At 41.3% G+C, this 27867-nt stretch overlaps 1 protein-coding gene across 1 annotated transcript in view; it reads right to left on the reverse strand.

The window, feature by feature from the left end:
• Positions 1–3460: 3460 nt before the first annotated feature.
• saxo4 (stabilizer of axonemal microtubules 4) overlaps positions 3461–27867 on the reverse strand; it is a 155971-nt gene continuing 131564 nt past the window's right edge. The window contains exon 13 of the mRNA XM_072273144.1: positions 3461–8597. The gene's annotated coding sequence lies outside the window, so the exon portion shown is untranslated. The remainder of the gene's footprint in view (positions 8598–27867) is intronic.

Consider the following 27867-nt stretch of genomic DNA (forward strand, 5'->3'; position numbering starts at 1 on the left):
TCTACATGAATTGCCGTCGCAGGGAAGAGGCATCCATCAGCAAGGACTGCCACCACTCAGGACATTCTCTCTCCTTGTTGCTGCCATCAGGAAGAAGGTACAGCAGCCTCAGGACTCACACCACGAGGTTCAAAAATAGTTTCAGCATTCAATCATCGGGCTCTTGAACCAGAAGGGATAACTTCTCTCAACTTCACGTGCCCCATCATTGAAATGTTCCCATGAAATGGACTCACTTTCAGGGACTCCATCTAATGTTTTCGATATTTATTGTTTTTTTTATTTATTTGTTATTATTCTTTCTTTCTTTTTGTATTTGTACAGTTCATTGTCTCCTGCACTCTGGTTGAATGTCCATGTTGGATGGGCTTTCATTGATTCAATTATGGTTATTATTCTATAGGTTTATTGTGTATGCCCACAAGAAAATTAATCTCAGGGTTAGGTATGGTGACATCTATGTACTTTGATAATAAAATTACTTTGAACTTCGAACACAAAATAGTTCAGGTGAAATCTGCTGATTTACATGGCTTCAGGTGATTTGGTTGCATGTCTGAGACTGCACAGTGTTGAGTCTCAGACTAAAACTGGTTCCAGTCAATTTTTTAGCCTATGTGTAACCTTTCCAGCCATTAAGATTGATGGAGAAAAAATGAAGTCATTCACATCTTAAGATAAACAGTATTTATGGGAATGTGTTACTTACGTGTTATCCAGGATGTAGGATTAACGTCATTTTGGGCTACTGTTACATCATTGTCAACTGAAAATACAGCAAAGTTTCCATAGTATTTCATTGGGAATTATGGATCGGATGTTCTTGAAGTGTATAAATAATCTAAAGCAGTATATTTATAAAGAGCATGGAGAGGTTGTAGCCAAGAAACTAATACATTGAGATGTTATGAAGTCTCCTATATTGACAATTTGCTGAAAAGTTCTCAGAGGAAACAGTTTTTCCTCATTATTCCCCTCAGTATCCTTATTGCTTCCTCTGGTGATGCTTCTTTGTAAGTATTGCTTCATCATGGAAGTACTGTATGACTCCACAAAAAGTGTCTAGATGCAGCCATTTACCGACGTGGCCTGGGGTAAATTAGAGGAATCTTCTCGGGAGGAAGACCATTAAAAGTTAACCAAGACTTCATTCAACTAGATTTTCATGGCAAGTTTCTGATACTGAAATCATTAGTTAAGTGTCTGTCCACTATTTGTCCATCCACTCAAATATCCCTGACTTAGAAAATATCCCTTTCTGTATCTTTACAAACCTGCCCATTTACAGTACCTCCCAACTGAGAAGGATCACTTCCAAGATATAGAACAGATTTATGCTGTGTGACTGTGCTGAGAGAAACAATTTGCATTCATTTCGGATACATATCAGGTTTGTGCTGAGTCTGTGATAGATTCAATCCAGGTCACTTAAATGAAAAGGCACCATGATATCAGAGAATCTTTGGGATAATGATTAATTAATTCCTTTGGCAATAATCTTAGGTCATCTTCAAAAGTCGCAGACAGATCAATGAGACAGAAAAATTTGGATCAATGCTTGAGATCTTAGTGTGATTGTTGGAAAATAGAAAACCAAGTAATTTTGCCTGACTAAGAACTGTGTGCCTTATTGGAATTGTTGGGAATGCAGCTGTTCCATGAAGTGGTATCTTAGCTGATAGGATCTTATTTGGAAAAATAGCACATGTTTAGTTTCGCAAACAACAGGAATTCTGCAGATGCTGGAAATTCAAGCAACACACATCAAAGTTGCTGGTGAACGCAGCAGGCCAGGCAGCATATCTAGGAAGAGGCGCAGTCGACATTTCAGTCCGAGACTCACGTCCTGATGAAGGGTCTCGGCCTGAAACGTCGACTGCGCCTCTTCCTAGAGATGCTGCCTGGCCTGCTGTGTTCACCAGCAACTTTGATGTGTGTTACATGTTTAGTTTGTTATCTTGTAGAACCACCAGGCAATATTGCTGTCTAATAGCATCCCACTGCAAAATGAAATGTTATCTGAGGCTATCTATTATTCAATGTGAATGGAAACTCAGGGATCAGTTTTCATCTGCAGTGCAATTCCACATACACTGTTGGTATCATGCTGGTTTAAATTAGCTGTGGATAACAAATAAGTCCAATGAGCTCATTTTAAACTAGATTAAGAATGAAACACTATTGGCTAGCAATAGGTCACAGCTCCTACACTGAAAACAAATTAAAATATGGAAAACTGATCAGCTGTTCCATCATTTGTTTCATAAGGAAAATGTTAGATGTAGCACAGTCTGTAGAATTTTTGTTTTTTTTAATGTAGAGAAATCCAATATTCAATATTTATCTCAGCTTGGCCTACTTTTTTCAACCTAACCCTGAGGAATCTAACTGAGACAGGTAGATTTTATCAGCCTGTTCTAATTCCTTGCAGGTTTTAGGAGATAGAGTAATAGAGTCATAGAACACTACAGCACAGAATCAGCCCCTTCAGCCCATCTAGTCTGTATCAAACTTCTATTCTTGCTAGTCCCATCAGCCTCTACCCAGATAGTCCTCCATACTCCACCCATCCATGTAATATCCAAACTTCTCTTAACTGTTAAGTCCAACCTGCATCCACCACTTACACAGGCAGCTCATTACATACTCTCACTACCCTCTGAGTGAAGAAGCTCCCCCTTAGTTCCCCTTAAACATTTCACCGTTCACCTATAACCCATGACTATGACAGTGATAAAAGCCTGCTTCCATTTACCCTATCTATACTCCTCATAATTTTGTATACCTCTGTCAAATTTCCCCTCATTCTCCAATGATCCAGGGATGTAATTCCCAACCTATTCAACCTTTCCCTTTAACTCAGGTCCTCAAGTCCCAGCAACCGTCTTGTAACTTTTCTCTGTTCCCTCTCAAGTTTCTCATTGTCTGACTGTATGTATATACAACCAAGTGAAACAATGTTCTTCTGGGCCATGGTGCACCACAGAGCATATATTTCACACAACACATAAACCAAAATATTACGACAAATAAGTTAATCAACTGTAATTCAAAATGCATGTAGTAAGCAGCACAGATAGACAGTAAACAGCTCACTGTCCTAGAGATGAGACCTCAGTGATGGCAGAATATTCATTATTTTCACAGCCTGAGGTAAGAAGCTGTTACCCAGTCTGGCAGTCCTAGTCCTGATGCTTTAATAGATCCTTTCAATTTTATTGATATTTCTTCCTGTAGGTATTTGACCAGAACTGCATACAGTATTCCAAATTAAACCTCAACAATGTATTATACAACATAACATCCAAGTTTATTGTCATTCAACTGTACACATGTATACCACTAAGCGAAACAACGTTCTTCTGGACCAAGGTGCACAACACGGTACATATAATGCACACATAAGACATGAAATAATATTGCCATAAATAAGTTGACAAATAATAAAATATATTCTAGAAGATTAACACTTAGCATCACGTGCTTTAATGCCATAATTTAAAAAGAGAACTGTATAACGCTACTTCCGCTTCATACTTAAGTACACTTCCTGGGTGGTGGCAGGGAGTTCAGTAGTCTCACCACCTGGGGGAAGAAGTTGTTTCCCATTCTAACATATCTGTCCTAATGCCATGGTATCTCCTGCCTGATGGTAGGGGGTTATAGAGATTGTGGGATGGATGGGAGAGATTCTTGACAATGTTAAATGCCCTACATACACAACACTCCTGACCAACTCCTGTACTCAATACTTTGATTTTGGCACATTAACCTTTGAAGGCCAATGTGTCAAAAGCTCTCTTTACAACCTTATCCACCTGTGATGCCACATTCAAGAAATTATGGATCTGCTTTTCCAGATCCCACTGTTCTACAGCACTCCCCTGTGCTCTGCCGCTCACCTTGTAAGTCCTACCATAGTTTTCCCTCCCAAAGTGCAGCAACTCACACCTGTCTGCGTTAAGTTCCACCTCCCAATTTTCAGCCCACTTTTTCCTGCTGGTTTGGATCCCGCTGCAAGCTTTGATAGCCTTTCTCGCTGTCCATTACGTCCCCAGTCTTGGTGTCATCCGCAAATTTTCTGATCCAGTTTACCACATTATCATCCAGAACGTTGATATACATGATAAACAACAACTGACACAGCATCAATCCCTGCAGCACAAAACTAGTTATAGGCCTCCAGTCAGAGGAGCAACCATCTACTACCACTCTCTGACTTGCCCTGCGAAGCCAATGTCTAATCCAATTTACTACCTCATCCTGAATGCCATGCAACTTAACCTTTTTGACCAACCTCCCATGCTGGACCTTGCTGAGGACCTTGTTAATGTCCATCTAGACAATATCTATTCCCTTTCCTTCATCAACTTTCCTGGTTACTTCCTCAAAAATATCAGGAAGATTGGTTCCGCACAACCTTATGCACAAAGCTATGTTGACTATCCCTAATCAGTCCCTCTCGATCCAAATATATATATATATATATATATATGGTCCCTTAGAATACCATCCAATAACTTATCCACTACTGACATCAGGCTCATCAGCCTATAATTAAAGCCTTTTTTTAACAGTGGAACAACATTGGCTATCCTCTAATCCTCCATTCCTCTGGTATCTCACCTGTGGCTAAGGATGTTTTAAATGCCTGTTAAGGCCTTTGCATTTTCTGCACTAATCTCCCACAGACATAAAAAAATCCAGTTAAGATCTCCCTCATCTCTTTCGGCTACATGTGCAGACGACTACACTGATCATCAAGAGCACCAATATTGTCCCTTGCTATCCTTTTGTTCTTAATATGTCTGTAGAAGTCCTTAGGATTCTCCTTCAGCTTGATGGCTAGAGTAACCTCTTGCCTTCTTTTAGCCCTCCTGATTTCCTTCTTAGTTGTTCTTTTGCCTTTCTTACCCAACCATGGGCTCATTTGTTTCTTGCTGCCTACACCTGCTCTCCACTTTTCTCTTCTTCTTAACCAGTGTGACAACAAATCAAGTTATCAGAAGATTGATACTGATGAGAGAGATAAGGGAGACAATGGAGAAACATTCAAAATGCTAATAAGAGAGAAGAGAAGAGAGATTTAACGAGAAAGAAACACATTTCAGATATTGACAGACCGGTTGCTTTGAACCTGAACTGTTTGAAGTTTGATGAACAGGCGATACCCCAGCAGGGGGATAAAAAGAACAGGTTCGCTAAGGCATGGGACACACCAGGACATCACGAGATAACGAGACCCTGGAAGAGCGGTGTGCCCCCACAAGTTGGTGAGAGTTGGAGGTCTGGTTCGAGGGAACCGACCATAGACTGACAGGGTGAAAAGGGACAATCGGCGGGAACCTGGTGTGTGTGTCCGCCCTTGCCTGGGTGCCGGGTTCACCACGGAAGAACGGTCGTATCCGGAATGGAGGGGTCACAGTCAGTGACCACAGAAGACATAAAAGGGTTCGCCCGAAAGGCCAACTGCAAAGAACATCAAAGGTCTGCTGAATCAGATTTGCATATCTCTATCTCTCTCTCTCTCTCTCCAACGGCACAACAGCGATTACTGCGAACTGTATTAAGCTGAACTGAACTCTGCGTCACATAAGACTGACCATTTTATCCCTAGACTGCAATAGAGCTTGGTTGATTCCTGTTACCCTAGTTCTGTGTACACGTGTGTATTATCATTGCTAACCTGTTGCATTTACATCCTTACGATTAGATTACAGTGTTATTTATTTTCTTAATAAAACTTTATTAGTTTCTGTTAAACCAGAATCCAACTAAGTGGTCCATTTCTGCTGGTGTGGCAACCCAGTTATGGGGTATGTAACACCAGAGCCTCAATATATCTTGAAAACTAAGGTTTCCTAAGCTTGTTAGTCTTGCTTTTTATTCAAACAGGAACATACAAACTCAGTACTCTCTATATTTCACTATTGAAGACCTCCCATTTACCAAGCATCCCTTTGCCAGAAAACAACATGTTCCAATCCGTGCTTGCCAGATCATTTCTGATACCATCAAATATGGCCTTTCTCCAATTTAGAATCTCAGTCCACAGACCAGTCCTACTGAATTGTAATTAATGGAATTATTATCAGTAGATCCAAAGTGTTCTCCTACACACACTTCTGTCACTTGCCCTGCCTCGTCCCCTAATAGGAGATCCAGCATTACACTCTCTCTAGTTGGGAACTCTATATATTGATTAAGGAAACTTTATTGAACACATTTGACAAATTCTACCCCATGCAGTCTTTTTACAGTACGGGATTCCCAGTCAATACTTAGAAGTTTAAATTCACCTATTGTCATAACCTTATGCTTCTTAGAATTATCTGTGATCTCTCCACAAATTTGCTCCTTAAATCCCACTGACTATTGGGCAGTCTATAATATTAATGTAGTCATCCCTTTATAATTCCTCAGTCCCACCCATATAACCTCAGAAGCTGAGCTCTCTCCTCTGAACACAGACCTGACCTCTTCCCCAACTGTTAACACCTTTAATCCCTTCCACTCTATCAAGTCTAAAACAATAGAACCCTGACATATTGAGCTGCCAGTCCTGTCCCCCTGCAACTAAGTCTCTCTAATGGCTACAATGTCATAACTCTATGTGCTGATCCATGATCTCAGCTCATCTGCCTTTCCTATAATACGCCTTGCATTGAAATGGACACAACTCAGGACATTATTCCTACCATGCTCAATCTTTTGATTCCTGTCTTTGTATGTAGGCTTAACATCTTCTCCCACAAGCACACCACTATCTAGTGCTCTGGCTCCCATGCCACTGTAACTCCAGTTTATACTCCCATTCCAAAGTAAGGGAGTTACTTTAAGGGAGTAAATTCAATATTATATCATGATAATTGAAAAACTACAGATGCCAGAGAACCAGACATTTCTGAGAACATTCAGCAAGTCAGGCAGCATCTGGGAAAGAGAAACAGAGTATAGTTCAGGTCAAGAATCCTCCATCAGAACCGGGAAAGATAAAAAAAATGATTTCAAGCTGCAGAGGATGTGGGGGAGGGCTGGGTTGGTAAAAGGAACACCTCTGTTTGGGTGAGGCCAGGAATGCCAAGGGAAAAAGCTGGTTATCCTGTTAATATGTTAGTGGGGCAACTAGAAAGAGAGAAAAAACCTGAACCATGGAATATAAGTGAAGTTAGAGCAGTAAGAGAATGAAACTACAAACAGAAGTTATGGAAATTATGAAATGCAAAGCTGCAGTACATGACTAACTAATAGAGGTAGAAACACACAATTAATATCACAGTTCTGACAAAGACCAGAGAAAGCAAGTTACCTGAAATTATGGATTTCAATATGAGTCTGGAACATACCCAGGTGGAAAATGTGATGCTGTTACATAGGTTTACTTTGGCCTTCATTATAACACAAGCAGAGGCTGCAGCCAAGTGAGCCAGAATTAGAGTGGGACAGAGAGCTAAAATAACAGGTCAGGACTGTGGACCGAATGCAAGGGCACCAGAAAACTTGTTTAATTTCTTCAGTGTAAAGAGACGCGTTTGTTCACATCAAGTTAGAAATGCATGTGATTCATTACTTCATCCAAAATAACTGTTTGGATCACTGGACGCAAGGTGAAAGCGATGTCAAGCTGGGCAGTATAGGACCAACTTTGATAAATAGAAGCAGTGTGAGCTGTAAAGTGGCTGAGACCAGAATAGGTGACAAAGGGGGAGAACGAGAGCCTCAGGACAAAGAATGCCTTGGTTTCCTCATGGATCAGCTTGGAAGAGATCGATACGGTTAAGTGAAATTAATTCTTTTGTGAGGCCAAAATTCCCCAGTGAGAGCATAAAGTTACATAAGGGATTTACGTGAAGCTGTGGTCATACCGGTAATTAATTTCCACATTCCTGTACAGCTAGCTAAGAATAGTTATGTCATATTCCTTAATATGAAGAAATGTTGTGATTCTATCATTAAGTCTTACTAGTTGTTGGATAATGGTATATAAAATAAAGTGACTTCATCCACAGTGAAGTACATGCTGAACCTTGATAAACTATGAACGCTGTTTACTATTTGTGTTAAATGAATGGTGCTCTTTAGATAAGTGAATTGTCAGAAGATTCGTTCACCTGATCTCATTTTGAGTCCTCAAGGATGTTACTAATCTGAACTCCTTTACTGTTTGTGCATTCTTCTGCCTTGCGTTGAATTCTAAGTTACTGTGACAGGGATATCTTCGTTAAATGTGTTTTTTTTATTATTTTAAAGAATACTTGTCTTCTTATCATCACTGTGCCTCTGCTGAAACAGAATAAAATGTTCAAGATTTCAAGTAAGATTAGAGCATTCTTGTTCTTGCCTCTAAGTGTCAACAACATTGCTGGCTGGGTGGCAGTTAAAATTTTAATACATTTCCAGCATTAGTTAGCCAAGTTCAAGAAGAACACAATGATAAACAGTGCTACAAGAAGAACTCTGACATTGTAATGATTCTTCTAGTGCTCCATAAACCTGGACTTCATTTTGAAATTGGTGTTTCTTCTTTGTGAAGACTGATGAGAAGTCGTGAAATAAAAACAGAAAATTCTGGAAATCCACAGCAGGTTGGACAGCAACTATGGAGAGAGAAACAGTGTTAATGAATGCTTCAGGTTAGTGAAAACTAATGCCTTCTAGTTAGAATGAAACATCACCGACTTGAAAAGTTAATTCAGTTTCTCTCTTCTTTCTGAGTATTACAGTGTTTACATGTTGTTCTAGAGTTCCAGTATTTCTAGCTTTAGAACATAAAACATGGAGCAGTACAGTACACACATAGGCTCTTTGGCCCACAATGTTATACCTACCCTTCCACCTACTCTAAGGTCAATCTAACCCTTCCCTCCCACATAGCCCTCCACTTTTCTTTATCCAAGTGCCTATTTAAGAGTCTCTTAAATTTCCATAATGTATACTTATCATGTTCCATTACAACCTTGGCAGCATGTACAACACACCCACCACTCTTTGCAAAAAACTTACCTTAGGCATCACCCATAAACTTTTTTCCAATCACCTTAAAATTATGCCTTCCTGTTTTAGCCTTTTCCACGCTGGAAAAAAGTCTCTGACTGTCCACCCTGTCTATGCCTCTCATCATTTTGTACACTTCTATCAAGTCACCTCTCATACTCCTTGATGGGAAGGGGCACGGGGGGTAGGGGAGGGAGAGGGGAGAGAAGGAACATGGAAGTGCCGACTTCCATGTGGCAGAAGGTGCCAGCAGACCTGCAGCAGGTGAAGTCCATCGTTGTCCATCTTTATCCATCCCACTAGATTCCTAAATGCTTGGGGAAATACCCAGTTCAAACCCTAAAAGGACACCTGCAGAACAACAAGACAGCAAAACCTTCCTCTAAACAGCCAAGCAACACACACAAAACGCTGGAGGAACTCAGCAGACCCGGCAGCATCTATGGAAAAAAGTACAGCTGACGTTTTGGGCCAAGACCCTTCATCAGGACTGAAGAGTCCTGATCTAAGCAGTCAGCAGTGTGGCTCAAACTGTGAATTCTCACAAAGTATTGCCCCTCCCAAGCAGATTACAGTTGCAGGTCAGGCTCGAATCACATTGGCTAACTCCAAGTCACTTAATTTGCCTCACACTCATCAGCGAAGCTCTGCTATAGAGTTAAGGAAGTTTAACTTGCTTCAAAAACTGTTTAAAAATTCATCAAAGATAATTTGTTGAGTCATATTCGTAAATCACCTCATTCATATGCATGGTGTCCATAAGTCAACCACTTACAACCCAGGGAAGGTCTGTACTGAGTCAGATGTGAGCGCATTGTTTCTTTGCCATACTTCAAAATATCAAGACCATATTATATCTGGTCTCCCCAATCCTGTTGATATCACTGTGTAAAATGGTACATTTGGATATTTTCCAGTAACTAGCAGATTTACTTGGCATTATAAAGTTGCTTGGCATACTTTGGTATCTGATACTGTTGCAGTAAGTGGCTTTTTTTCTATCATGTCTCTGCCAGTTTAAATAACCTGTTTGATCAACAATGGGAACTTATCTTAGAAATGGTAATCTCAGGAACCAAAAAAACAAAGTTAGTTTAATATTACTGAGGTTAGGAGACTCTTTAAGTGCGTATACAGTATATTCATGTTGGATGAAGGAAGTCAGAGCTTCTTTGCCCGAGAACTTCCTGAAATCAGTTTCCCTCTTTTATAACCGCTCCCCATTAAAAAACGCATTCCACATTCACCCATAGGTGGGTAACTAAGTATTAACAATAAGTTCTTGAGTTTGATTAATTGCTTAAACATCATTGTATATGAAAGTATAAGACTCAGGACATGTGGATATAACCCACTGTGCTACCTTGTGTCCTTTAAGAATGCTTGTTTGTTTGTAGAGTCTGAATTGGAACTAAGGATTTGCAGGGAAAGGGGGATCAGAATTTGCTTCTTACTTTGGTTTCAATCGCTGTTTATTTTAAAGTATTTTTATAGAACTATAACGGATCTGATTATAACTGATACTTGCTGGAAAGAAAAGCTACTAGAGGATTATCGCACCAATGTACAGAGTGTGAGGTCAGTCTCTATGAAGGTTCAGCAAATCAATGGCATAATTTAAATGGGTTTTCCATAAATATCATGTGGGTTTTATCACATTTCAAATAACAATAGAACAAGCAGCAGTTTTTTTAAATCTTGTTAAGATTTGCACTTAAGATATGACCAGGGACAAACATTCTTACCTGGAAGAGAATAACTTCTAAGATGTTTGCGAAGTTGAGTTTTATCCAGCTCTATAATTGGCACCCTGCCTTATCACACTACACTTAAATTATTTTCACTACTAGAACACGATAGCTGTCATGTACATCATCTACAAAATGCAATGCAGTTTCTTGTCTCAACACCTACAGGTTTGCTCCCCCCCCCCCACCAATTGTCATTAATCACCTTGACTTGAAAATATCATTTCTTCAGCATCTTATTCATGAGACTCCCCACCAAAGAGCACTCTGTCATTATCTTCATCAAAAGTACTACAGTAGTGCAATAAGGAAATTAGGGAGTAGTTGGCCTTGAATTTGTTGCTGACTGCATGTATGAAATAATAGAATATGCTTTCACTTGCTAAGAAGAATAGAGTACTTCTCTGGAGTATATGATAAACAGATTGGTGAACGCCGTGAATTTCAGCTTCTAGGCAGCAGGGATATTTGAGCCTGAGGGAAGTCGGGATCTAATGGTTGTCATGAGACTGTTCACTTTGCTAACCACAGGGACTACAAGGCTTAAACAACAGCCTGATTCACCAGTCTGATACCGTTATGTCTCCGGACAGCAGCAAATGACAGACTTTCCCTTTGTCCTGCTTCCTCTGAGCTACCTCTATCAATAGACAGGTTGCTGCTGGTTCCTTTCATGCTGCTCTGCTTTTGTCCCTGGACTCTGAATGGATGCAAGCAGCATGATCAGTTCCACAAAAGTCATCTGTAAATTCCATTCTTCATGCATAAGGGATTAGGGATGAGTGAAGGGATGAATAATAGTCATGGAAAATTTTCTGCATGTCAGATATGCATTAACACAGATGATCCTACGTTGTTATATGATACCTGAAGTAATGGAAACTTTCATTTCGAATAGGTGTATGGGTTTTCACAGTTCAAGATGAATTTCATAGCTGCAGCACGGGTCAAGAAGAAGCCAACAATACCTGAAAAATTTGTTATTTTTCTGTAGGCTGAGCTGTAAAGAGTGTGTAAGCACTTCCGCTTTCCATAATCTCCCAGAACCAAAACCATTCTTAGTTCCTTTGGGCCACCTGCCCATTCATATTGATCATGACTGATGTGATACTGCAAATCTAGTTTTTCTCTTTTGCAAAAGTCTTGAAAACCTCCAATGCCCTACTATTCACAGCCTTTGGGAGAGAATGTTTCAATTTCTTTCTCCGCTTTATTGTGAAAGAAAAATCCTTGACTTTGTTCCTGAATGACTATATCCTAATTTAAATACTCTATCTATAAAATCACCTACAGTTGATGTAGTGAGAATATGTTATTCTGGTTTCCAGGTTTCAGCTCCATATAGTAGTTGCCACTGTCATAAAATACTTAGTAATATCAACTGGAATGAATTTCTCAATATTATATCTGTGTAATTAGTTTATATCTATTGTCTATTATGAAGGGTACTGAGTACAAAAGTTGGGGGTTTATGCTTCAGTTATGTAGGCAACTGGTGAGACTGAATAGGGAATATTGTGTACAGTGTAAGTTTCCTTATTCAAGAAAAGTTGTTTATGCATTGACTGATACCTGGAATAGGCAGGTTGTCTTATTGGAAAAGATTGGACAGACTAGATTTGTATCTGCTGGAGTTTAGAAGAGTGAGGGGGAACTTGATTTATTTGACAGGGACATAAAAAGGATTTTTCCTCATATGGGGAAATCTAGGACTAGAGGTCACTGTTTAAAAAGAAGGAGATTATGGATTTAATACAGTGAAGCGACCCTTTGGCACTTTCTTCCTCAAAGGATGGGTAAGGAGTCTTTGAATTTTCTTTGCTACCTAAGCAAAGGTAGATAAATATTTGATAAGCATGGGAAAAGTTACTGTGGGTAGATGGGAATAAGGAGTTGCGGTTTTATCCATCCCAGCCATGATGGTGCAAGTGCTGAAGAGGCCAAGTGACCCCTGGATCTTATGTAACCAATCTAACCCCTCAGCTTTCAAGTTGATCACTATTCAGTCTTCCATACTCAACCAGACAGAAGTTTATCAAACATGCCCCCTTTTTTGTTCAAATTATGTCATTTTGTGTAAAAAGTGTGTATAATTTACTTGTGAATCCTGCTTATCTGATGCTATGTGTTTAATTACACCTGTGCAATAATGTACTTGTACATATGACAATAAACTAATATACTCCAGTGTGCTTCCAATTACCACTTAGGCATCTTTTGGTGAAACCTACTCAATGTTAGTACTCTCCAAAGCAAGCAGCTGAGGAGAAGGGAGTAAAGAAATCGGGTAGAAAAAGTCATTTTTTTTTAAACACTGCTCGGGGAGAAGGGTCTGCACTGCGCAGGTGCGTGACGTAGCGCGCCAAGGTTTACATAGAAACATAGAAAATAGGTGCAGGAGTAGGCCATTCGGCCCTTCGAGCCTGCACCGCCATTTATTATGATCATGGCTGATCATCCCACTCAGAACCCTGCCCCAGCCTTCCCTCCATACCCCCTGACCCCCGTAGCCACAAGTGCCATATCTAACTCCCTCTTAAATATAGCCAATGAACTGGCCTCAACTGTTTCCTGTGGCAGAGAATTCCACAGATTCACCACTCTCTGTGTGAAGAAGTTTTTCCTAATCTCAGTCCTAAAAGGCTTCCCCTTTATCCTCAAACTGTCACCCCTTGTTCTGGACTTCCCCAACATCGGGAACAATCTTCCTGCATCTAGCCTGTCCAATCCCTTTAGGATTTTATACGTTTCAATCAGATCCCCCCTCAATCTTCTAAATTCCAACGAGTACAAGCCCAGTTCATCCAGTCTTTCTTCATATGAAAGTCCTGCCATCCCAGGAATCAATCTGGTGAACCTTCTTTGTACTCCCTCTATGGCAAGGATGTCTTTCCTCAGATTAGGGGACCAAAACTGCACACAATACTCCAGGTGTGGTCTCACCAAGGCCTTGTACAACTGCAGTAGTACCTCCCTGCTCCTGTACTCGAATCACCGCCTGCTGTAACTGCATGCCCACTTTCAATGACTGGTGTATAATGACACCCAGGTCTCGTTGCACCTCCCCTTTTCCTAATCGGCCACCATTCAGATAATAATTGTTTTCCTATTTTTGCCACCAAAGTGGATAACTTCACATTTATCCACATTAAATTGCACCTGCCATGAATTTGCCCACTCACATAACCTATCCAAGTCACTCTGCATCCTCTTAGCATCCTCCTCACAGCTAACACTGCCACCCAGCTTCATGTCATCCGCAAACTTGGAGATGTTGCATTTAATTCCCTCATCCAAGTCATTAATATATATTGTAAACAACTGGGGTCCCAGCACTGAGCCTTGCGATACCCCACTAGTCACCTCCTGCCATTCTGAAAAGGTCCCGTTTATTCCCACTCTTTGCTTCCTGTCTGCTAACCAATTCTCCATCCACATCAATACCTTACCCCCAATACCATGTGCTTTAAGTTTGCACACTAATCTCCTGTGTGGGACCTTGTCAAAAGCCTTTTGAAAATCCAAATATACCAGATCCACTGGTTCTCCCCTATCCATTCTACTAGTTACATCCTCAAAAAATTCTATGAGATTCGTCAGTCATGATTTTCCTTTCACAAATCCATGCTGACTTTGTCCAATGATTTCACCGCTTTCCAAATGTGCTGTTATCACATCTTTGATAACTGACTCCAGCAGTTTCCCCACCACCGACGTTAGGCTAACCGGTCTATAATTTCCCGGTTTCTCTCTCCCTCCTTTTTTAAAAAGTGGAGTTACATTAGCCACCCTCCAATCCTCAGGAACTAGTCCAGAATCTAACGAGTTTTGAAAAATTATCACTAATGCATCCACTATTTCTTGGGCTACTTCCTTAAGCACTCTAGGATGCAGACCATCTGGCCCTGGGGATTTATCTGCCTTCAATCCCTTCAATTTACCTAACACCACTTCCCTACTAACATGTATTTTGCTCAGTTCCTCCATCTCACTGGACCCTCTGTCCCCTACTATTTCTGGAAGATTACTTATGTCCTCCTCAGTGAAGACAGAACCAAAGTAATTATTCAATTGGTCTGCCATGTCCTTGCTCCCCATTATCAATTCACCTGTTTCTGTCTGTAGGGGACCTACATTTGTCTTTACCGGTCTTTTCCTTTTTACATATCTATAAGCAGACCACCATATACAGCAGCCATCGTCGGAGTGGGCTGAGTCAGAGTGGCTTCGGTGAGAACAGACAGAGGCCAGGGTAGGTTCCGATAAGTTTTTTGTTCAGATTGTTTAGTGCTGTGAGAATGCCAGGCCAGATGTTGGAATGCTCCTCTTGCAGGATGTGGAAAGTCAGGGAGCCCTCCGGTGTCCCTGACAACGACACCAGCAAGAAGTGCATCCAGTTGCAGCTCATGACAAACCGCGTTAGGGAACCAGAGCAGGAGCTAGATGACCTGCGGATCATTCAGGAGAATGAGGAGATTATGGATAGTAGCTACAGGGAGGTAGTTATGCCAAAGGAGCAGAGAACAGGAAATTGGGTCACTGTCAGGCGAGGGAAGAGGAAAGGACAGGCAGAACAGGGTTCCCCTGTGGCCATTCCCCTCAACAACAAGTATACCGCATTGGTTACTGTTGGGGGAGATGACTAACCTTGGACAAGCTGCAGTAGCCGGATCTCTGGCACTGAGTCTGGCTCTGCAGTGCAGAAGGGAGGGTGGAAAAAGAGGAGAATGGTAGTGATAGGGGACTCGATAGTTAGAGGTGCAGATAGGAGGTTCTGTGGTCATGACTGAGAATCCAGGATGGTTTGTTGCCTCACGGGTGCCACAGTCAAGGATGTCTCTGATCGCTTGCATGACATTCTGAAGTGGGAGGGTGATCAGCCAGATGTCGTGGTGCACATCGGTACCAATGACATAGCAAGGAAGAGTGAGGAGGTCCTGGAGAGTGAGTATAGAGAGCTTGGTCGGAAGTTGAAAAGCAGGACCTCAAGGGTGGTAATCTCAGGATTGCTACCTGTGCTACGTGCCAGTGAGGGTAAGAATAGGATGCTCTGGAGGAGGAACAAGTGGCTGAGGAACTGGTGTAGGGAGCAGGGTTTCAGATTTCAGGATCATTGGGACCTCTTCTGGGGCAGGTGAGACCTGTACAAGAGAGACGGGTTACACTTGAACTACAGGGGGACCAATATCCTTTCAGGGAGGTTTGTTAGTGCTGTTGGGGAGGCTTTAAACTAGATTTGCAGGGGGATGGGAACCAGAGTGCCAGAGTTGACAGTGTGGCTGGGGTGAAAATAAATAATGTTAAAAGTTCAAGCAAATCTGCTAATAGAAAGGTTGTGAGTGGTGGTAAAAATCTTCTGAGGTGTATATATTTCAATGCTAGGAGCATTGCGCGGAAGACGGATGAGTTGAGGGCGTGGATTGACACGTGGAATTATGACGTTATAGCAATTAGTGAAACTTGGCTACAGGAGGGGCAGGACTGGCAGCTTAATATTCCAGGGTTCCGATGCTTCAGATGTGATCGAGGAAGAGGAATGAAAGGTGGGGGAGTAGCATTGCTTGTTAGGGAAAATATTACAGCAGTGCTCAGGCAGGACAGATTAGAGGGCTTGTCTACTGAGTCCTTATGGGTGGAGCTAAGAAACAGGAAAGGTATGGCCACATTAGTGGGATTGTATAACAGACCACCCAATCGTCAACGAGAATTGGAAGAGCAAATCTGCAGAGAGATAGCAGGCAACTGCAGGAAACATAAAGTTGTGGTGGTAGGGGATTTTAATTTTCCATATATTGATTGGGACTCCCATACTGTTAGGGGTCTAGATGGTTTAGAGTTTGTAAAATGTGTTCAGGAAAGTTTTCTAAATCAATATATAGAGGGACCAACTAGAGGGGATGCAATATTGGATCTCCTGTTAAGAAACGAGTTAGGACAAGTGACGGAAGTCTGTGTAGGGGAGCACTTTGGTTCCAGTGATCATATCACCATTAGTTTCAACTTGATCATGGACAAGGATCTGGTCCTAGGGTTGAGGTTCCGAACTGGAAGAAGGCCAAATTTGAAGAAATGAGAAACGATCGAAAAAGCGTGGATTGGGACAGGTTGTTCTCTGGCAAAGATGTGCTCGGTAGGTGGGAAGCCTTCAAAGGAGAAATTTTGAGAGTGCAGAGTTTGTATGTTCCTGTCAGGATTAAAGGCAAAGTGAATAGGAATAAGGAACCTTGGTTCTCAAGGGATATTGCAACTCTGATAAAGAAGAAGAGGGAGTCGTATGACATGTATAGGAAACAGGGAGTAAGTAAGGTGCTTGAGGAGTATAAGAAGTGCAAGAAAATACTTAAGAAAGAAATCAGGAGGGCTAAAAGAAGACATGAGGTTGCCTTAGCAGTCAAAGTGAAGGATAATCCAAAGAGCTTTTACAGGTATATTAAGAGCAAAAGGATTGTAAGGGATAAAATTCATCCTCTTGAAGATCAGAGTGGTCAGCTATGTGCAGAACCAAAGGAAATGGGGGAGATCTTAAATAGGTTTTTTTGCGTCTGTATTTACTAAGGAAACTGGTATGAAGTCTATGGAATTAAGGGAAACAAGTAGTGAGATCATGGAAGCTGTACAGATTGAAAAGGAGGAGGTGCTTGCTGTCTTGAGGAAAATTAAAGTGGATAAATCCCCGGGATCTGACAGGGTGTTCCCTCGGACCTTGAAGGAGACTAGTGTTGAAATTGCAGGGGCCCTGGCAGAAATATTTAAAATGTCGCTGTCTACAGGTGAGGTGCCAGAGGATTGGAGAGTGGCTCATGTTGTTCTGTTGTTTAAAAAAGAATCGAAAAGTAATCCGGGAAATTATAGGCCGGTAAGTTTAATGTCGGTAGTAGGTAAGTTATTGGAGGGAGTACTAAGAGACAGAATCTACAAGCATTTGGATAGACAGGGACTTATTAGGAAGAGTCAACATGGCTTTGTGCGTGGTAGGTCATGTTTGACCAAGCTATTGGAGTTTTTGGAGAAGTTTACCAGGAAAGTGGATGAAGGGAAGGCAGTGGATATTGTCTACATGGACTTCAGTAAGGCCTTTGACAAGGTCCCGCATGGGAGGTTAGTTAGGAAAATTCAGTCGCTAGGTATACATGGAGAGGTGGTAAATTGGGTTAGACATTGGCTCAATGGAAGAAGCCAAAGAGTGGTAGTAGAGAATTGCTTCTCCGAGTGGAGGCCTGTGACTAGTGGTGTGCCACAGGGATCAGTGCTGGGTCCATTGTTATTTGTCATCTATATCAATGATCTGGATGATAATGTGGTAAATTGGATCAGCAAATTTGCTGATGATACAAAGATTGGAGGTAATAGACAGTGAGGAAGGTTTTCAGAGCCTGCAGAGGGACTTGGACCAGCTGGAAAAGTGGGCTGATAAATGGCAGATGGAGTTTAATACAGACAAGTGTGAGGTATTGCACGTTGGAAGGACAAACCAATGTAGAACTTACAGAGTTAATGGTAAGGCAGTGAGGAGTGCAGTGGAACAGAGGGATCTGGGAATACAGATACAAAATTCCCTAAAAGTGGCGTCACAGGTAGATAGGGTCGTAAAGAGAGCTTTTGGTACATTGGCCTTTATTAATCAAAGTATTGAGTATAAGAGCTGGAATGTTATGATGAGGTTGTATAAGGCATTGGTGAGGCTGAATCTGGAGTATTGTATTCACTTTTGGTCACCAAACTACAGGAAGGATATAAGTAAGGTTGAAAGAGTGCAGAGAAGGTTTACAAGGATGTTGACGGGACTTGAGAAACTCAGTTACAGAGAAAGGTTGAATAGGTTAGGACTTTATTCCCTGGAGCATAGAAGAATGAGGGGAGATTTGATAGAGGTATATAAAATTATGATGGGTATAGATAGAGTGAATGCAAGCGGGCTTTTTCCACTGAGGCAAGGGGAGAAAAAAACCAGGGGACATGGGTTAAGGTTGAGGGGGGAAAAGTTTAAAGGGAACATTAGGGGAGGCTTCTTCACACAGAGAGTGGTGGGAGTATGGAATGAGCTGCCAGACGAGGTGGTAAGTGCGGGTTCTTTTTTAACATTTAAGAATAAATTGGACAGATACATGGATGGGAGGTGTATGGAGGGATATGGTCCGTGTGCAGGTCAGTGGGACTAGGCAGAAAATGGTTCCGTACAGCCCAGAAGGGCCAAAAGGCTTGTTTCTGTGCTGTAGATTTTCTATGGTTTCCTCTTTGGGTCAATAGATTGTAGAGATAAGGATGTACTCCAGAGACATATAAATGCACAAACTCAGCACTGAATACTTGTGGTACTGAGAGCATGGGGAATTAAGAGAGCCAACATGTTCCAGAATGAAGGAAAATAGAGTTCTCTATGTCCAATATTTTATCTGTCAACTAACATCACAAAAATAGATTGTCTGACTACTTTCAATTAGTTGTGGGGATCTTGCTGTGACAAATGAACAGCCAAGTTTTCTGTTAAAATTTCAGTACCTATGTACAGAAGCACTTATTTGACTGTAAGGCATGCTGGTTCTTATCCTAAGGTCTTGAAAGTTGCTATGTAAATTTACAACTTCTTTTAATGTGACAGATGAAAGAACTGGGATACACTTATTACCACACTAGAGAGAGGAAAGCCAATACGACGAGCACAGACTGGACCAGATGACACATATCTGGTCCAGTTAAAATTCTAAAATGTGGTAGGCAGGATGGGGGTGGAATTGGGGAGGGGGTTCAAGTGGGTGATGAATTCACTGCATTTTTAACCAATACATGATAGTAGTTTTGTGCATGAGTAGTCAGTGTGGTATAGTCCATCACCAGTGATTTACCCTAGTGTAGATGAACTTTTTCCACACTGAAGGTGACGTTGTAAAATTTGACATTTAATGTCACTCAGTAGTGGTGAAGAAAAGAAAACATTTAATTCTAGTAGTTTTGCAACAGGGACAGCTGGTTAGCAAGTACAGTTAAAACAAAGAAAGAGGTCAGAAGTTACAAATCTTTACTTGAATGATACACTCCCTCAGCTTGGTATCCATAAAAGGTGATTTTTAAAAGCGCTACAATTTTCTTATCTTCCAGCTGAGACTTCCACAGTATGTGGTCAGTCTCTGAATAATGTTTACAGAAATGCCCTATCTCAGTAAGTGATGCTATAAACATATAAAGCTTTTTTTATTTCTGCTAATGTTGTGCATATAATATTAGTAAAACGTCAACTGCTTTGTAATCATTTATTTCTTTAAAGGTCTGATGGTATTTTTAAAACAGAAATTTAAATTTGGTATCACTGTTTGCTGAAGTTGTCTAACAACCAAAATTCAACAAGATCAACAGTATGTAATACAATAAAGAGAAATAACTTCATTTAAAAATATTCTTCCAAGAATTTTGCCCCTGGTTGATAATTGCTAAACTTGAATTCCCAGTGCGGACTTGAAGTCTGGGATTACTGCTTCCATCCGGCTTCTTTTGAAGATGAAGTCACTAAGGAAATCCAATACTACCTGTGGAGATTCCAGTGACTCTTCCAGGGTGTTAACTCTTGGCATCTTTTTATTTCAGTTTTTTCACGAATGAGCCTACTCTCCAGAACTTAATTATTCTGCACTTGGGCAACATGGTGGTGTAGTAATTAGCACAACTATTCTACAGCACCAGGGATCATTGATCAGTGTTTGATTCTCGTTACTGTCTGTAAGGAATGTGTATATTCTCCCCATAGCTGTGTGGGTTTCCTCAGTGTGCTCGGGTTTCCTCCCACATTCCAAAGCCATAGAGGTTAGGGTGAGTAAGTTGTGGGCATGCGATACTGACACCAGAAGCATGGGGACACTTTCAAAAGACCCAGCACAATCCTCACTGATTTAAATTGAAAACAAATGACAAATTTAACTGTATGTTTCAATATTTCATGTACATGTGACAAATAAAGCTAATCTAATCTTTGCCTAGCAACCAGCCATTGATGCCAGTAGCACTGAGCTCAAAGGAATAATTTCCAGACTTGCTTCTAAATCAATGCCAGCCTTACCTGCCTGCCTTGAATACAGGTATTATCCTAGATGTTCTTTCTCTAAACAATTAAGTATCTAGTATATATCTGTCTTCTTTCTGAGACATGTTTTGAGGCTGCAAAATCAATAATTTCTCCATTTGTTCCACATACCATATTGATTCAATTCCAGAGATGACCCTCAATGTTTACACAAATAGCAGGAGAGAATTGTGATTCTAAGACTAATTTATCAGAGACTGATTGAATCAAAAGTGATGCGAAAATATTTGTTATAAGTGTACACACTTCCATGTGAAGCATTGGCATGAGGTAGCGGATGCTACAAAGTGCTAACAAGATACAGTTCTTTGTAAAAGTATTCAGCCAACAACCCATTGTTCACATAAATGAGTATTACAATCAGGGATTTTGATCAATTTAACTGAGATATTTTCTATTTCTGAATCAAGGTAGAGCCGCAAAAACAAGGAAAATTGTAAAGCATGAAAAAACTAAAAAATTCAAAAACCAAAATATCAGCTCTTCAAAAATATTCATCCTCTTTTGCTCAGTATTTAGTTGGACCATCTCCCACAGCTATGACAGTCAGTAACCTTCTTGGATAAGTTTCTGTTAGCTTTGCACAACATGATGGAATGGGATTTGCCCCTTCCTCCTTGCAAAATTGCTCAAGCTGTGCCAGGTTAGTTAGGGAGCAGTGGTGGACAACAATCCTGTGGTCTTACCAGAGATGTCTGAATGGAATAAGGTCTACATTAGTGGTCACCAACCTTTTTAAGCCCAAGATCCCCTACCTCGACCTCAGTGAAAGGCAAGACCTACCTACTAAATAGTTTAGAGAGAAAATAGCTCAGATTGTACTTCCAATTTGAGGCCTTTTATTTGGGCGAATTGTATTTGAATTACACAAAATACTTTTGTCAAACTTTCAAATTAATTCAAACAAGAAAACACTGTAACTAGCATATCAAACAGGCCATAGCTGTCTTTCTTTAAGAATATTACAATATTTCACACCTTTAATTCTAAGTTTCATTATTTAATTTTATTTCAACACGAAAAATAAATGAATAAAAATTGACTGTTGCACTCAGTGTGATGACTGGGGCTGAATACTTTCTGCTAGTTCACTGAAATTTGGCTCATAGCTACAGACAGCCAGTCTGAGACAGTCTGTGAGGTGTAGGGTTGCCAACTGTCCCGTATTCCCCCGCTAAGGTAGAACGTTCCTATGAAACCTTTCATGCCGAAATGCTTTACGCCGAAGAAGCAATTACCACTAATTTATATGGAAAAAAATTTTGAGCGTTCCCAGACCCAAAAAAATAACCTACCAAGTCATACCAAATAACACATAAAACCTAAAATAACACTAACATATAGTAAAAGCAGGAATGATATAATAAATACACAGCTTATATAAAGTAGAAATAATGAAAAATAAGCCAAAACCGATTTGAGGGGTAAAAAAAAAATCAGCACATACGCGCATGCGCACACAGGTGCCCACGCAAGACTTCATGGTCATGGTAGTCTTTCTAGGGGTAAACACAAATGTCCCGGGATTTGACTGCTACTTTTGTCCGTTATTTGGGAGTAAGAAAGTTGGCAACCCTAGTGAGGTGCCTGTCAGTAAGTCAGCTCCTGTACTTAGATTTAATAATTTTCATCTGTGAAAATGCAATTTCACATGGATAAGTTGACCTGAGGTAGGCACTGACGTTTAGTGCTATAAAACCAGCATGCACACCGCGCATTGCTTGGCCCCATGAGTAGTAATTGCCACCAGTTTATGAATGGGGATGTCATTTTCACGGACATATTTTTTTTAAACTCATTGTAAATATCCTCACCTCTTGTTCTTTCCTTTAATTGCAAAAGAATGAGGAAGTCCTCCTTTGTTGTAAAATCCTGGAAAGCCATTCTGACAAATACAACAAGCTGAGCTGTTTGCATTACATCCAGGGATTCATCGAACTGTAGTGAAAAATATTCACGTCCTCTGACGGTGACTCTACTCTCCTTGTCACTGTTGCAGGGCCAAGCGGTATATTATGTATTGCAGTTGTGATGCTGTTTTTGTTTTTAAAGTTATTAAAACAGTCTCTGCGGTAATGACCATTGCTTCCTTGAATAAATCGCCGTCTGTAAAAGGCTTCTTGTGTTCAGCCAACAGGTGACTTACACGAAATGATGCTTTAATAGCAGCCTTATTTTGGGCAGCATGTTTTGTGGAAAAACTATTGCTGGGCCTTCAACCCTAATCTCAGCTCAACTTTCCAGGCACGAATTGCGCTTTTTAGGGGGTAAATGTTTTTAAATTCCTGGTGGTTGGTGTTGTGGTGCCGCTCCAGATTCCCTCTTTTAGTCAGTGCTTGTGTTTGATGGCACAACATGCATACACACTTGTCTTTCGCCAAGGTAAATAGAAACTCCTCTTCCCATTCTGGATGGAATTTATATGTTTTCGCCTTCTTTGGTGGAGCCTTCGCTATGCTATCAGAATATCAGGAGCGATTGCTGATTGTGTCGCCTCTGATCTGAGCCGACATTTACGTGCCAGGCCGCACCTAATTAATTAGCTTGTTTATTTTGGCTTTTTTTCTTAAAGGTGTGTTGTGTGCATCCTGACTACCACTGCACGCTTCGTGGCCCGGAGGCTGGGGACCACAGCCGTATATTGATGTTTGCGACAGTCTGTACTCTTATCTAATCTGATTGGTCACTTTGATGCAGCACAGGCTACGCTGAAAATGCGGTGCATGGCGGGGGAACTACACACATGTGCACTGGGCAGAAAGAACGGAACTAAACCCCCACAACCCGGAAACAATCTCTCTTTACAATCAGCTTTTTAGCAAAAATATTGCTACATTACCATTATCCTAATTAGTATTACTTACTTTTATAATACTCACATTACAACAGTATTTGTGTATTTATTTTTGATTTTTCTTCGTGATCTACTGGGAAAGTCTCAAAGCTCGACCGGTCGATCGTAATCGACGGGTTGCCGACCCCTAGTCTACATGGATATTAGCAATGCTTTTGACAAAGTATCAAATGGGAAACTGGTCCAGAAGACTCAGTTGCTTGTCATTCAAGATGAAGTAGTATCTTAGATTCAACTTTGCTTTAGTGGGAGAAGTGGTTAATTCTCTGACTGGAGGCAGGTGCCAGTCCTATACCACAGGGATCGGTGCTAGGTCTGTTGTTGTTTGTCGTCTACAGTATATTAATGATTTGGATGAAAATATGGTAAACTGGATCAGCAAATTTGTGGATTATGAGGGGTTTAGTTCAGGTAAATACAGCAGGCTTTTACTACTGAGGCTGGGAGAGACTAGAACTAAAGGGCATGGGTTAAGGGTGAAAGGTGAAATGTTCGAAGGTTACATGAGGGGGAAATTCACTTACAGGGTAGTGAGAGTGTTGAACGAGCTGCCAGTGCAGATGTTTGATTGCAACATTTAAGGGAAGTATGGATAATACATGGTTGGGAGAGGTATGGCGGCTATGTCAATGTGCAATTTGATGACACTAGGCAAAATACAGTTCTGCATGGACTAGATGGACTGAAGGGCCTGTTTCTGTGCTGTAGTGCTCTTTGACTCTGTGGATGGTGATAATAATGTAACACACTGGGAAAGGTTTCACTGCTAATGTAATGGTTTCTCTGTAGCAGCAGTGTTTGGGTTATGGTTTTGGAATGTGCGCCATCTGATGAGGGGAGTGTTGTTTTTTTTCTTGTGTGCCTGAGAAGAAGTATTCATCACCTTTTGTCAGCGAGAGATGAAGAGAGAAGACGCGAGGGGAGCAAGCTGGTGGACCGCAGGACAGAATGGACTTGAAGTGAAGGTCTGGAGGTCGATGACGCTTGGAGGAAATCGATGGGGAACAAATGAACAGAAAACCATGAGCTCCAACATGCACATTAGAATGTTTCATTAAAATGGGCCCTTTTTCTTTTCTTTACAAATCCTACAGTCAAATTAAGAATTATAAAGCTCAGTCATTTAATTGCATATGGTGCACTTTCTGATATTTTGTGGTACTGATTGTAACAGGGAACACATCATGCAGCATCCACACAAACAAGATTTCACAAGTTTGGCAGGGCTGGAGACTGTCTTCCCCTAGACTAACATTGCCAGACGAACCTGAGGGTTACAATAGATAAATATTTGACAACTAATTCAATGTAGCAGTACTTGAAAGCACATTATATAAAGAGGCTTTGAGGAGAGATTTTTTTGCCGGCAAATGTACTATGGACATGTGGTCGATGTTTAGGGATCTCTTGCAGGATATTAGGGTTAAATTTGTCCCGGTGAGGAAGATAAAGAATGGTAGGATGAAGGAACCATGGATGACAAGTGAGGAGGAAAATCTAGTCAGGTGGAAGAAGCCAGCATACATGAGGCTTAGGAAGCAAGGATCAGATGGGTCTATTGAGGAATATAGGATAGCAAGAAAGGAGCTTAAGAAGGGGCTGAGGAGAGCAAGAAGGGGGCATGAGAAGGCCTTGGCGAGTAGGGTAAAGGAAAATCCCAAGGCATTCTTCATATATGTGAAGAACAAAAGGATGACAGGAGTGAAGGTAGGACCAATTAGAGATAAAGGTGGGAAGATGCACCTGGAGGCTGTGGAAGTGAGCGAGGTCCTCAATGAATACTTCTTTTCGGTATTCACCAATGAGAGGGAACTTGATGACAGTGAGGACAATATGTGTGAGGTTGATGTTCTGGAACATGTTGATATTAAGGGAGAGGAGGTGTTGGAGTTGTTAAAATATATTAGGATGGATAAGTCCCCAGGGCCTGACGGAATATTCCCCAGGCTTCTCCACGAGGTGAGGGAATAGATTGCTGAGACTCTGGCTAGGATCTTTATGTCCTCGTTGACCACCGGAACGGTACCAGAGGATTGGAGGGAGGTAAATATTGTCCCCTTGTTCAAAAAAGGTAGTAGGGATAGTCCGGGTAATTATAGACCTGTGAGCCTTACATCTGTGGTGGGAAAGCTGTTGGAAAAGATTCTTAGAGATAGGATCTATGGGCATTTAGAGAATCATGGTCTGATCAGGGACAGTCAGCATGTCTTTGTGAAGGGCAGATCGTGTCTAACAAGCCTGATAGAGTTCTTTGAGGAGGTGACCTGGCATATAGATGAGGGTAGTGCAGTGGATGTGATCTACATGGATTTTAGTAAGGCATTTGACAAGGTTCCACATGGTCGGCCTTTTCAGAAAATCAGAAGGCATGGGATCCAGGGAAGTTTGGCCAGGTAGATTCAGAATTGGCTTGCCTGCAGAAGGCAGAGGGTCGTGGTGGAGGGAGTACATTCAGATTGGAGGATTGTGACTAGTGGTGTCCCACAAGGATCTGTTCTGGGACCTCTGCTTTTCATGATTTGGATGTGGGAGTAGAAGGGTGGGAGGGTGGGTTGGCAAGTTTGCAGATGACGCAAAGGTCATTGGTGTTGTAGATAGTGTAGTGGATTGTGGAAGATTGCAGAGAGACATTGATAGGATGCAGAAGTGGGCTGAGAAGTGGCAGATGGAGTTCAACCTGGAGAAGTGTGAGGTGGTACACTTTGGAAGGACAAACTTCAAGGCAGAGTACAAAGTAAATGGCAGGATACTTGGTAGTGTGGAGGAGCACAGGGATCTGGGGGTATGTGTCCACAGATCCCTGAAAGTTGCCTCACAGGTGGATAGGGTAGTTAAGAAAGCTTATTGGGTGTTAGCTTTCATAAGTCGAGGGACAGAGTTTAAGAGTTGTGATGTAATGATGCAGCTCTATAAAACTCTGGTTAGGCCACACTTGGAGTACTGTGTCCAGTTCTGGTCACCTCACTATGGGAAGGACATGGAAGCATTGGAAAGGGCACAGATGAGATTAGCCAGGATGCTGCCTGGTTTAGAGAGTATGCATTATGATCAGAGATTAAGGGAGCTAGGGCTTTACTCTTTAGAGAGAAGGCAGATGAGAGGAGACATGATAGAGGTATACAATATATTAAGAGGAATAGGTAGAGTGGACAGCCAGCGCCTCTTCCCCAGGGCACCACTACTCAATACAAGAGGACATGGCTTTAAGGTGTGGGAAGTTCAAGGGGGATATTAGAGGAAGGTTTTTTACTCTGAGAGTGGTTGGTGCATGGAATGCACTGCCTGAGTCAGTGGTGGAGGCAGAGACATCAGAGAAGTTTAAGAGACTACTAGACAGGTATATGGAGGAATTTAAGGTGGGGGTTTATATGGGAAGCAGGTTTTAATGGTCAGTACAACATTATGGGCCGAAGGGCCTGTACTGTGCTGTACTATTCTATGTTCCATGTTCTATTATAAAGTAAACATGGTTTCCTTAAGGGGAAGTCTTGCCTGTCAAGTCTGTTGGAATTATTTGAAGAAATAACAGGCAGTAGGGGAAATAACAAAGGAGAGTCAGTGGATACTGTTTACTTAGATTTTCAGAGGGCCTTTAACAAGGTGCTGCACATGAGTTTGCCAAACAAGAGCCCATGGTGTTACAGGAAAGTTACGAGCATGGATAGATTGGCTGATTGAGAGGAGGCATAGGGTGGGAATAAAGGTGGCCTATTCTGGTTGGATCCCGGTGAGTAGTGGTTTTACACAGAGGTAGGTGTTGGGAGTGCATCTTTTCACGTTATATGTCAATGATTTGGATGATAGGATTGTTAGCAATTTGGCCAAGTTTGCAAATGAGAAAAAGATAGTGGAGGGGCAGGTGGTGTTGAGGAAGTAGGCAGACTGCAGAAGGTCCTATGCAGATTAGGACAATGGGCAAAGAAATGGCAAATGGAATATAGTGTAGAGAAGTTAATGGTCATGCACTTTGGTAGAAGGAATAAAGGTCTAATTTTTTTCTAAATGGGGAAGAAATTCAAAAGTCAGAGATGCAAAGAGGCTTGAAAGTCCTTGTACGTGATTCCCTGAAGGTTAACTTAGAGGCGGAGTCAGTGGGTAAATGCAATGTTAGCATTCATTTTGCAAGGACTAGAATTTCAAAGCAAGGATGTAATGCTAAGGCTTTATAAGGCACTGGTCAAACTGCACCTGGAATATTG

This window comes from Mobula birostris, chromosome 11 (assembly GCF_030028105.1).
Source record: "Mobula birostris isolate sMobBir1 chromosome 11, sMobBir1.hap1, whole genome shotgun sequence".
NCBI lineage: Eukaryota > Metazoa > Chordata > Chondrichthyes > Myliobatiformes > Myliobatidae > Mobula > Mobula birostris.